Source organism: Thamnophis sirtalis, unplaced genomic scaffold (genome assembly GCF_051295495.1).
Source record: "Thamnophis sirtalis isolate CommonGarterSnake01/CBP01778 unplaced genomic scaffold, rThaSir2_p1.2 scaffold_5, whole genome shotgun sequence".
In the NCBI taxonomy this organism is placed as follows: domain Eukaryota; kingdom Metazoa; phylum Chordata; class Lepidosauria; order Squamata; family Natricidae; genus Thamnophis; species Thamnophis sirtalis.
In genome coordinates, this window is record NW_028261385.1 from 67,599,697 (window position 1) to 67,612,006 (window position 12,310).

Here is a 12,310-nt window from a genome sequence, read left to right on the forward strand (position 1 = left end):
TAACAAACCCTGCAGGCATAAAAACAGACCAAGACTAATCTTTATTGGGGTTCCAACCAAATTAGTACACCAAACAAAGTGATATGGCAAATACAGAAAATACAACCAAAATTATGCAAAATGCATAGATTTGTACAGTTAGCCAACTTATCCAGCCAGCAAAAATAAATAAATAAATAAATAAATAAATAAATAAATAAATAAATAAATAAATAAATAAATGATATTTTATTACTACTATTAAGTAGAAAAGTACAACATAAAAGTCCAATGAAAAGTCCATCTGTAAAATGTTATTTTGGGGTTCTTGGCTAATAATGGAATAATAAATCTACACTTCACAAAAAGATACGGATCAGAGATTATACAGGAAATTCTCCTCAAGGGCAGAAATGACTCCCCTTAAAATGGCCAATCAGAACTTTTGATAGAAGAGAATTAAAACTAATAAACAAAAAGGCATATCATAGAAAGATGAGAAAAAAATCTAAATATCTGGTAAAATCTTTTCTGATAATAGAAGACAAGCCAAGAGAAATTGGATAGCATGCTTTACATGCCAAAGGCATAGGATATTGAATCATATCCTCAATACAATATAATAGATTTATTTGACTATTGTCCTAGATAGATAAAGAGCACAAAAAATGCCCATAAATAACAATTCTTTAGAAAAACATGTTGCCAAGACCTAGCAAAATACACACATAAAGGGATATATAAATTGAACTTACAAATTAATTTCAACTAGTAACTGAAAGTTCTATATAAATATACACATTGTTGAAATTCTTTAGAGTGTCCCAAAGAAAGATCTTTTTTCCATTGGGAGCCAAATTCCAAATCCAGATAGGAAATTGGCTTCATCTGCAGTGGCAAACACAACAGGGCTTTCATGCCTACATACAGCTGCCATCTTGAATTTTGGACCTCTTCCCATGACATGCCTTCTCCCAGTGATGATAGATGCCTGGAACCAAAGTTCTGAAACATTTGAAGGGCTGAAGGGTATCTTTATTATATTGCACTTCTTGAAGGTTGGCATATTATCTTGATTCAGTCTCATATTGCATATTTCAAAGCTGTGGTGGCACAGTGGTTAGTCTGCAGTATTGCAGGCTAATTGTGCCGAGTGCCAGCAATTCGATTCTCAATGGCTCAAGGTTGACTTAGCCTTCCATCCTTCCAAGGTTGATAAAAAGAGGACCCAGATTGTTGGGGGCCATATGCTAAAGCTCTGAGAGGGCTGCAAAGCACTGTAAAGTGGATATATATGCCTAAGTGCTATTGTTATTGCTATTGCTATTTTTATGTGCAGCCAGAATTTGAAAACAACATTTAATATGGTACAATACTTGAGTAAAATGGTTCAGCTGAGATTGGCATATGTGGGACTGATTGGGGTAGATTGTAGGGGTGATACTGAAATATAATTTTATTTTTCTTATCTATATATTAAATTATTGTATTTTTATTCCAGTTCCATTTTAAATTGTTTTTATAGGATTTTATTAATAATTTGTGCTTGGAACTCTGAATTTTGATATGACTTAGGGGCTAATCAATATGTCAAGCCTGCACCCATCTTTTCTTGTGGATCTTAGGCCTGCCACGCTTCCTATTATTCTTCTATGCATTTTCTATTGTGGGAAAATGGGAGGGGGGATTGTAAGGAGTTAGATGATATGTAGCCATAACAAAATTCTTTCTAGAAAGCCAAGGTCATCCTTTGTCTTTGCACCTCTGCACCTACCGTAACTGGATGGGTAGAAGCTGCCCAGCATGGCAGTGGAAGATTGGACCACGTGATGGACTTGTGGGTGTGGGGACAAGATCTTGAACTTTCAACTGGGTGGGAAAACTGGGAAGCTTTCAGATTCGGGTTTTCTCAGATGTGCCAACATCTCTCTTAATAAATTGGAACTTTGAGCAATACTTTGCCTTAGATTGTGATTTACTTTTGGATGCTATTTGGAATCCTGACACAATAAACTAAACCAGTGGTAGTCAACCTGATCCCTACCGCCCACTTGTGGGCGTTCCAGATTTCATGGTGGGCTGTAGGGCTTTGCTGTAACTCTATTTTATAAATTTTATAAAGCAAGGTAACTTCCCTACTTTATAAATCACCATTATTGTGGGACTGGTGGGCAGTTAGAAAAATTTACTACTAACAGAGATACAAACGTGGGCGGTAGGTATAAAAAGGTTGACTACCCTTGAACTAAACTAACAAGCTATTGCTACTGCTACTCTTACCAGAATTCAACCAGAAAATATGTAGTCACATTAGAAAAGCAGGATCCCTTCATTCAAATTTAATTATCATTTAAATATCCCTACCTCAGACTTTAGAAACATTCTTTTACATTCCTTCCTTATTGCCACTTCCCAGTGACAAATATCTGGAAACAAAATTTCCAATTAGTCTTTTCTAAGTTGATGCCTCTATAGATTTTGAGGTTATAATTCCTAGGATGAGTAGCTAGTATAAAAAAGAGATAAGCCAAATAATAATGCCGGGGAAAGCTTTTTTTTCAAAATATGAATGCAGTCCTAAAGCAAAGAACAACTTTTTATGTCACAGGAATACATTAATCTCTCATTTTGTGATAAGTTATTTCCACTACCATGGTGACTTCTCTTTGTTCCAAGTTGAGGCAGTCAACCTTTTTGAAAATGGAAGAGTCAACATAACTTTTATGAGGCATTATTTTTAGCAATTGGGAGGATGAGACAGTGTCATAATGTCATAAAGTGGGCAGGATATTTTTTTTTCCAAGAGTTGATTTTTTTCTGGGTTTCTGGTTGACTTCTTTTTTTCTTTCTTAAGCATTAATGCAACTTATTCACTCTATTTTTCATCTTTAAATGGCAGAAAATCATTGTTGCTGATTTTGACAATTTGTCACAAAATTTTGGTAGTGTATTGTTATGGTCTTCTGGGATTGAAAGCAGCACAAAGATTAAGCTGTACCAATACAGTTTTATACTAAAAAGCAGTTCATACGTTTGTAAAACAAAGCATCTGACAAAACCTGGTGCTTTATTTGTCAGTGAACAGCATGGCATATGAATTTCCACTTAAAAATGTTATGCAAGCAGGCACTCCCACGTACACACCTTGAATTGCCATATTTCAATAGTTCTTAGAGCCTCGTCAAGTTGAACAATCATATTTCTCTAACAATTTATGGTACAAAAAAGCCAGGGCAAAACTAGTTTACATTTTTCACAGCAGAAACCATGTAAGTTATTGCTCAATCACCCAGATAATATTGGTCTTGGGACCATACTTCTTATCCATCAAGTCACCAAGAGATAACAGATTGCCCAAGGCCACTTAGCAACTTTCCGAGCCGAAGATGGAGCTGCCCTATCCCAGACTAATACGCACTCTACAGCAACCTGTCAAGCAGAAAAGAATGGTGAGCTGTTTACATAAATGTCGGAGAAATTCCAAGACTGGATCAGTTCTGATTTATCATGCCTCCATAAACATGTCAAAAAGATGGCTTGCACAATTGGATGGCGTAGCTGCGGTGGCGCCCTCTACAAACTTTTCTCCCCATTTCCACTTTCAATCCAAGCAAAATAAATGGCAGGAGAGTCACCCGGTGATCAGGTGAATCGCCTAAAGAAGAAATCATCCCAACTGTAAGATGACCAAGGCAGCAGAAAGGATGGGATGGAAGGACACAGTGCAATCAGATAGTAGAATTTATTAAGGGAAAAAGAGGAATCCAGCATTTCTAAAATACTTGATGCCTTTCCCAACATGGCTTAGATATTGCCCAAATGTACAATGTGCTTTTCTATGCGCTGTCATAAGTCAGCTAAAACATATGTAAACATATGCTGTGTCACTCATTAAGGAGAAGGGTATAATTACACTTTTAAATGTGGCAAAGCATTCTGAGAGTAGCATATAATTTTCAGAGCAGGAGCCTTTATGAAACATATCTTTCCCTGAGTGTTTATACAGCCTGACATCTTCAGGTTTGTTCAGATCAAGAGCCCCACTGTGAATGAACAGGCTTCAGACAAAAGGAGGCAATTTGTGCTGGAGGTGCCATTTCACAGAAGAGTGGCAAGGAGGGGAGGGGAGATTATAGGAGAGGCTAGAAGGAGACAATCAATATTATTGCTTCCAATTAAGATATTTGCCAAATTCCAAGATTACACAGGGTGGGATGGGGATTTCCAAATCATTTATTTTAATCAAACAAGCTGCTTTCTTTTCAGAGACAATAGCACTGTAATTTATAAGATGGCGGAAGAGAAACTGGGGCTGGCTGGGGGGAGGTGGGGGAACCAATAATGTAAATGTAAACCAAGGGCCTTGACTGGGGCGGTGGGGGAAGCATACTTCAAAGAATGGAACAGATGCTCCTCTGCTGTATTAAGGTGGTGGACAACCGTCAGAATACCTAATTACATTGACCACAAGGAGGCAGTACTTGAATGGTTTTGTCCTCTTTGGGACTCTTCAGATGTATACAGCCAGATGTTATTCCAGATGTTGAAATAGTAATTAAATTGTCCAAACAAGATCCTCAAGTGAGGAGTCCTTTTTGTGCCTTCTGTTGGAATAATTACATCCTCTATCGGACTGGAGCAAACTGGAATGATAACATTTCTTAGACAAAACCCTTTTCTCTCTGGTATGTAAGAATGACTGCATGTTATTAAGAAGTGAATTGGAGATTATTACCCATTATTCTAATTTGCTGTGGCCTATAGTCAACTGGAGTTGAACACAAAGGAGCTACTACTCAACATTGGGTTTTCTGAGACATTCTCTTTAAAGACATTTGCATCATAGTAGATAAATCAGTTGTTTCTCTCCGATTTTCTCATTCGTATGTCATCATCATATGGCTAAATTAAAATAGTTGCTATAAATAAATAAATAAATATTACACACTGCATCAACTGCTCATCTTCCCTCTTGTTTAATTTTTCTTTTCTTTTCTAGCTGCAATTATACATAATGGTATGTGGAAATAACCTTGAAAGAGAGCAGGAAAAGCTCAGACCAGATAACCAGCATGTAAAGATAAGTGAGCCCACAGAAGAACAGACAGCATGGAAAAAGTGGACTATGGAAGAAGTGCTACATGGATCCGGGAAGGCATGTAGGAAGTGGGGCAGCAGAGGTCAGGGAAGGCTTGTGGGAGTGAACAAGAGATGACATGTGAGTTGGAGGAGCTGTGTGTTGGAGCACAGGGTGGAAAAGGAGTGCGGGTGTGTGTAACAAGTGCCAGATGAGTTAGGGAAGTCACACGAGGTACAGGGGGCATGAGTCAAGTAAGATGCAGGAGATGTGGGCTGGTCAATGTGGGAGGTGACTTCCTTCTTCCTTGTTCATCCCACCTTCCCTTCCTTCTCAGAGGGCAAATATGTGGCTGCTGATGTGGGGAAAGGGAATGAAAGATTGTGAGAGTGACTGGGAAACTGTCACAAAATGTTCAATATGAGCATCAAATGACTACAACAGCAGCCTGGCAGCACTGAAAGAGTCACAATTTCCTCAAATTTTATTCCCTCAAGAGTCATGGGCCATGGAGGCAATCCAAAATGGATTCCGACAGGCCTGGGGCTAAAGAGTTGTTGCCCCCGTCTCGAATGGTATGACTGTTGTGAGTTTTAAATTATATATTGTTATGCTGTTGTTTTTTAAATTTCTTGTTTGTATCCCCCTCCCCGGTTCGAGTTGTGAGCCGCCCTGAGTCCCCTTCGGGGGAAAAGGGCAGCATATAAATTTAATAAATCTAATCTAATCTAATCTGATTGTTAACCCTCTTCAGTTAATTACAACACCCATTTTGCTTCTTATTGCTTCCTGAATTAAGTGCAAAGACTCAGGTTTCACCATCCTGGGGGCATCCTTTTAAACTTTGCCCATTTCTAATGAACCTATCTACCCAAATATATCAGTAGGTTAACATTCCTGTACTACAAGAATTTTGTTTATTGACAATATACTGCTTAAAGAAATGCATTGTTTATCAATGAACTGTTGATTATGAAGACTAATCAAAAAAGTATTAATGCTATAAGAAGAAATTGAAAGTGGTGAAAGAATATGGATATCTGCTACTGAGCAAAAAACTAAGTAAAAATCTTTAACTATATTAAGCTTACTATTTGCTTTTCAGGTCCTTTTTTATTTCCTAGGTTTCAAAAACTCAACATTGAGTCAGTTGTTTCTTTCTATCTTTATTCCACAGTTAATTTTATGCTTTATTGACTTGAACTGAAATACCTATACCGACATAAAGCTTAACAGTATCCTAAGGAAAGGGGGGAAAAACAGAGAGAGGCCATCTTTAGAACTGACATTTAAGTGGCTGAAGGTGAAAAAATATATTTAAACATACTTATTCATTAGAACCAGAGAGAGAGAGAGAAAAATGATCCAGTAAGAACTACTAACAAGGATGGATACAATTGATCCAGTGGTGGATTGCTGCCAGTTCAGACTGGTTTGGGCAAGCTGGTAGTTCCAACCCACGCCCGCCCCAAAGCTATTTTGTCCTATATTGCCGTGTTTTTTGAGTCATGAGAATGCGTGGATGGTCTGTGGCAATGCTCACATTTTCAGTGCTAGGAGAACCGGTTGTTACATTCTGTGACTCACACCTCTGAATTGATCTTCCCACTGGTTTATTGAAAATAAATAAAGCATGTCAGTTCATTGGAATTTACAGCAACTAAAATTATGGTGACCTGCTAACACATGCTGGTTTACATTATTTTGTATCATGGGTTGCTGTAGTTCCTTATTCATAATTATTTTTCTTGAATTGCCAACTTTCTTGCTAGTCCTTGCCACAGGCAATGGTTCAAGAGGTATAGAATAATCACATAAATAACTGGTTAGATTAGACAGAATTCTCCATTAAATGACTATAATCTGAAACTATTATTTGCATTATATTTAATAATCTTATTAAAATATAACAAATATTAAAGAATGCAATGTGGCATTTCTTCATAGTAGTAGTAGTAGTAATAGTAGTAATACCCTGTTTCCCCAAAAATAAGACCACCCCAGATAATAAGTCCAATCGGGCTTTTGACACATGCACTAAAATATGCCCTCCCCCAAAAATAAGCCCTTCCCAAAAATATTCAACACAGCAGCATCCATGAGGTAACCACGCTCACCACCTCCTGCACCTCAAAAATAATAAGAACTCCCCAAAAATAAGGCCACATGCTTATTTCGGGGGTCCAAAGAAACATAGTACTAGTAAAGTGAAACATCTCATGATTGTGTTTGATTTATCACATTAGCTCTACTGCAGTCAATAAGCAAATCACCTGCAGTTATTAAGTATGACATCATCATGTGACCATGACTTGTGACTTATTACTGGCTTCTCCATTGACTGCTTGTTGGAAGCTGGCTGTGAAGCTCACAAATGGCAACCATGTGTCTGCAGGATAGTGCAACTATGGTAAATGTGCACCAGTTGTCAAGCACCTGAATCATGATCACATGACTATGGAGACACTTCAATGGCCATAAACTTGAGAGACCATCATAAAGCTACTTTTTCAGTGCTATGATTAAATGTGAATTGTCATTAAACAGGGCAGTTGTTAACTAACTTAGACTTACTTCCCTCTTTCGATGAGACATAAGGGACAGCACTTAGATTGGGAGAAGCAACCAGGAGTTTCTTTCCCTCCAGTTGTTTTCCTTTCATTGAAAGCCAAAAGAAAGAAAAGCCAACTGGCTATTATGCAGGAGAAGCATTTATACCCTTCAAAATAACCGTCCCACAAAGGTGAGCAGATGTAGTGAGTCACTGAGGCTAAGAGCTGGCAGGAACACAATTACCCAGGCTGATTAATTAAACAGGACCCAAGGGAGATGCCTTACATGTTACATTTGTTTGCTGTATCTCTGCTCTTTCAGACTGAGTTGACTCTGTTTTATAGGCCCTAGTCATGTGTTCTACCAGCTCATTTCCAACTGTTTCCACATCTGGAGAAGAGCATATTTCCAACACTTCCTTGTCTCATTTAAATTCTGCTTCTGAAGACGCATCAACTTCTGCTCATCATAGGACCCTTCAGAGACAATCCTGACACTCCTCTGCCTTCAAGCGTCAATTCATTGAGGGGTATAAATCAAACTTCCAAATGGAGGGTCAGTTTTTAACTTAAACTCCAAAATACACACCGGAACGCAAGCAGGAACATACATCACTTTTCTATTCTTTAAATCTAATTTAAGTCAAACAAAGAATTCTACACATAAAGACTTTGCATTAAATTAAGACTACCATATATACAGCAAAGTCCAAGCTGAATTGCTTCTACTAAAGATAACTGGGGAAAAAAACTTGAACTGTGAATATACGAATGCTGTATTTTAAAAAAAGATGCAACACATTTTTAAAAACCCTGTTGATTGCACAATCATATGGATGATGAAATGCAATTCAAACAGGCTGGCCATGCAGAATTAACTAAAATGAATCTTAAAAATCTCCAAATGGATTTAGGAAAACAAAACAATTTCATTCTTTATTCCTTGTGGTCTCCAGCATACCTATCCCCCTCTCCCCTGTCTCTTTCTCTCTTGCTTGTTCTCTTTGTGTATACAGAGGACTTACTTAAATTGTTCTTTAGACTTGGAAGTTATTATGAGTCTCAGTGGTATCCCTTAGTTTAAGTACAGAGAACATCTTTATAAGCAGGAGAGTATTTCAAAATGGAAGAGACTTTTAAAGTATAACCCCTGCAGATTGCATTTTTCATGGTCTTAGTGAGGAAAGAAAGCCAACAATTTCCTTCTATCCAGTTCACTCTGGGGCTCATACAAAATGTGTCATATTTTGCAGAGATACTGCCCTAAATGGATGCTAAAAAAAATCCACACAACAATTTGGGAGAATCACTTAGGAAACTGTAAGCTTCAGAAAAGAATTTTTTTCTGACTTTAGTATTTCTGTTCTATCTGGCAAGCTTATTTTTACTAATGGCCACATAGTTTATGTAAGTATTTTAAATGTATGTAACTAAAAGTGTAATTACAAAAATATATTATTTATGTAATAGCATCTATATGATGCAATGTAAGACAATCTAGAGTTACCTTGTGGCAGGAGGGATGGCAAATTAATTTAATAAACAAAAAAACAAATATTACAACTTACAACCATTCATTTAGTGACAATTTGAAGGTAGAACATCACTGAAAAAAAATAGCAGTAGACTTAGCAGTAGACTTATATACCGCTTCATAGGCCTTTCAGGCCTCTCTAAGCGGTTTACAGAGAGTCAGCATATTGCCCCCAACAATCTGGGTCCTCATTTTACCCACCTCGGAAGGATGGAAGGCTGAGTCAACCCTGAGCCGGTGAGATTTGAACCGCTGACCTGCTGATCTAGCAGTAGCCTGCAGTGCTGCATTTAACCACTGCGCCACCTTGGCTCTTATTAAGTTATACCATAATGTTTTATTACAATGCTTGGTTGCCATTTTTTAATATTTATTTATACAGGAGCCAGGAAGGCGCAGTGTTTACAATGCAATATTGCAAGTCAACTCTGCCCTCAGCCAGGAGTTTGATCCTGAAAAGCTCAAGGCTTACTCAGCCTTCCATTCTTCCGAGGCCAGTAAAATGAGGACTCAAGATTGTTTAGTTCAATACGCTGACTCTGTAAACTGCTTAGAGAATGCTGTAAAGCATTATGAAGTGGCATATAAGTCTAAGTGCTATTGCTATTTTATATTTTATATTTCAATATTGTTCATGTTTTAATATTGTATAGGTATTTCTGGTTTAATGTTTGTTTTCACACTGAATGCTGTCCAAAGTCAGTATGTTTGCTCTGAGTGGGGAAAAAGAAAAGAAAAGAGAAGAGAAGAGAAGGATGTCCATTGAAAAGAATAGTTTCCATACTGCATAGCAGTGAAAATTATGCAGAAAATATATAAACTATGATATATAAACAATGCAAAGAATACAGCTTACAGTATGCTATTTATTATTCCGTGTTAAATAATATATTAATATAAAACCCTGCATCTTACCAGAAAAAAAATGATATTGTCTCCAGAGAGAGACTACAAAACATTTAGAGATAGGTAGAAGGCTAAGAAGAGAGATTTAAAATGGTAGGTACATAAATAGTGTTTAATATTTTTCTAGGAAGCTATTGGGCTCACAAAGGAGAAACCTAGATGGATAACAGCAAGAAGTTGTCATGATCTATTTGATCTACTTTAAAACTGAACACCAAATTTAGCAAGGAAAATATACTAAATAGACATGTGTGCGCGCAAGCATGCCTGTGGGACAAAAAAAGGCTTATTTTAAAAAGTACCTTAGCTATCTAGTCTGTCTCCTTTGGAGAACAATATTTTCACTTGCTATCATCTATCTGGACTTGATGACAAAGGGTTAACAACCAAGCGACAGATAAAAATTCAGCTGGGCCCAGCCCTTCACCCAGTATACAAAACCACCCAGAGACATGAGGAAAATAATGAAACCCAATGCATCTTAGTCAGTGGTGGGTTTCAAAAATTTTAGAACCTCTTCTCTAGGTGTGGTCTGCTTTGTGGGAGTGGCTTGCTGGCCATGTGACTGGGTAGGAATGGCTTGTCGGCCATTTCTCCGGGTAGGATTGGCTTGTTGGCCATGTGACTGGGTGGGCATGGCCAACTTGTAAAATGTGGTGAAACACACTTAACAACGCTCTTGCTTAGCAGCCAAAATGTTGGCTCAGAAACTCTGGCATTTGAAGCACACAAGTCTTAAAGCTGTCAAGTTACAAGACCCTTGCACCCCTAACCCTTTAGAAAAAAACCCAGGGTGTTCAAACTTGACAGCTTTAAGACTTGTGGACTTCAACTCCCAGAATTCCTTCTCTCACTTTTCATCTTGATGATGTGCAGATGGGCAGGGGGAGGGAGCTGGAACCGGTTCTAAATGGCACTGTAGATTTGTGGAACTGGCAGGAACCCACCCTTGATCTGAATATCAAGAATCTTTACAATCGACAGCCTGAGAATGACATGCATTTCAGCCATAACAAAGGGAAAATGTGAAGCACACTTATCATGACATTCAGCGTTCTCAAATCAGAACACAAATTCTGTGGGCTGAAAAAAAATCTTTCGATCCTCCCATTTGTGCAATTCATGAATATAGAAAAACATTGTTTTTCCGCTGCATAGAAAGATGGACCATCTTTGTAGTTAGAGATGTCCGGATTATACGGAGAATCTGTAAACTAATCAGAAGTCCCAGTTTAGATATACTTCAAGGATGTGATTACAGAAGATCTGGATATACTATAAATTGATTTGGTTTTACTAACATGTTATTTGGAACTTGGTTATCTATTAATATTCAACTACTTGACTGCCATAATATCTCTCTTATTGTAGAAACACGTCAAATTATATTTTGAAATGTAATACATGTAAAATTTGTACTGTACTTACGTTTAAGATTGACTGATAATTTATTACAATGTCTTGATTATCAAGGAAAACATGCTATAAAAATAGCAAAATGTTATAATGGATTATTAAAACAGTATAAATTTAAACAATTCAAAGGAAGGCAACTATAATAAAATGTGAAGATTATTTGAGGAATCCGAACACTTTTACTCATGTTTTTTAATTTTTTCATATACAGCATGTTATATTTCTAAATTGGCATAACTATGATGGCCTTCCTTTCTTCTGTCTTCCCATAGTCCCTCATATGAAAAAATAGTATAGATAACAAGATTCAGAGAGAACAGGAAAGAAAGAGATACATTGCTAAACTAGGTAAAGAAATAAGTTTACACCAGAACCAGTGTTGGGATTCAAAAGTTTTACTACCGGTTCTGTGGGCGTGGCTTGATGGGCATGGCGAGGCTTGGTGGGTGTGACAGGGGAAGGATACTGTAAAATCTCCATTCCCACTCACTCCAGGGCAAGGCTACTGCAAAATCCCCATTTCCTCCTGATCAGCTGGGACTTGGGAGGCAGAGAATAGAGGGGGGTGGGGCCCGCCAACGGTGGTATTTACCATTTCTCTGAACTACTTGATATTTCTGCTACCGGTTTTCCAGACCTGGTCAGAACCCGCTGAATACCACCTCTAACCAGAACGCAGAAAATGAAGGCAGTCATTCTAGCTTTCATCAATCGTCAACCAAAGGTTTGTAAACTTTGTCTGCCAAAGGCCAAGCAAGTCATAAATGCAATTAATACAAGTAACCCTCAACTTACAATTGCTCATTAAGTGACCATTTGATGTTACAATGGCACTGGAAAAAAGTG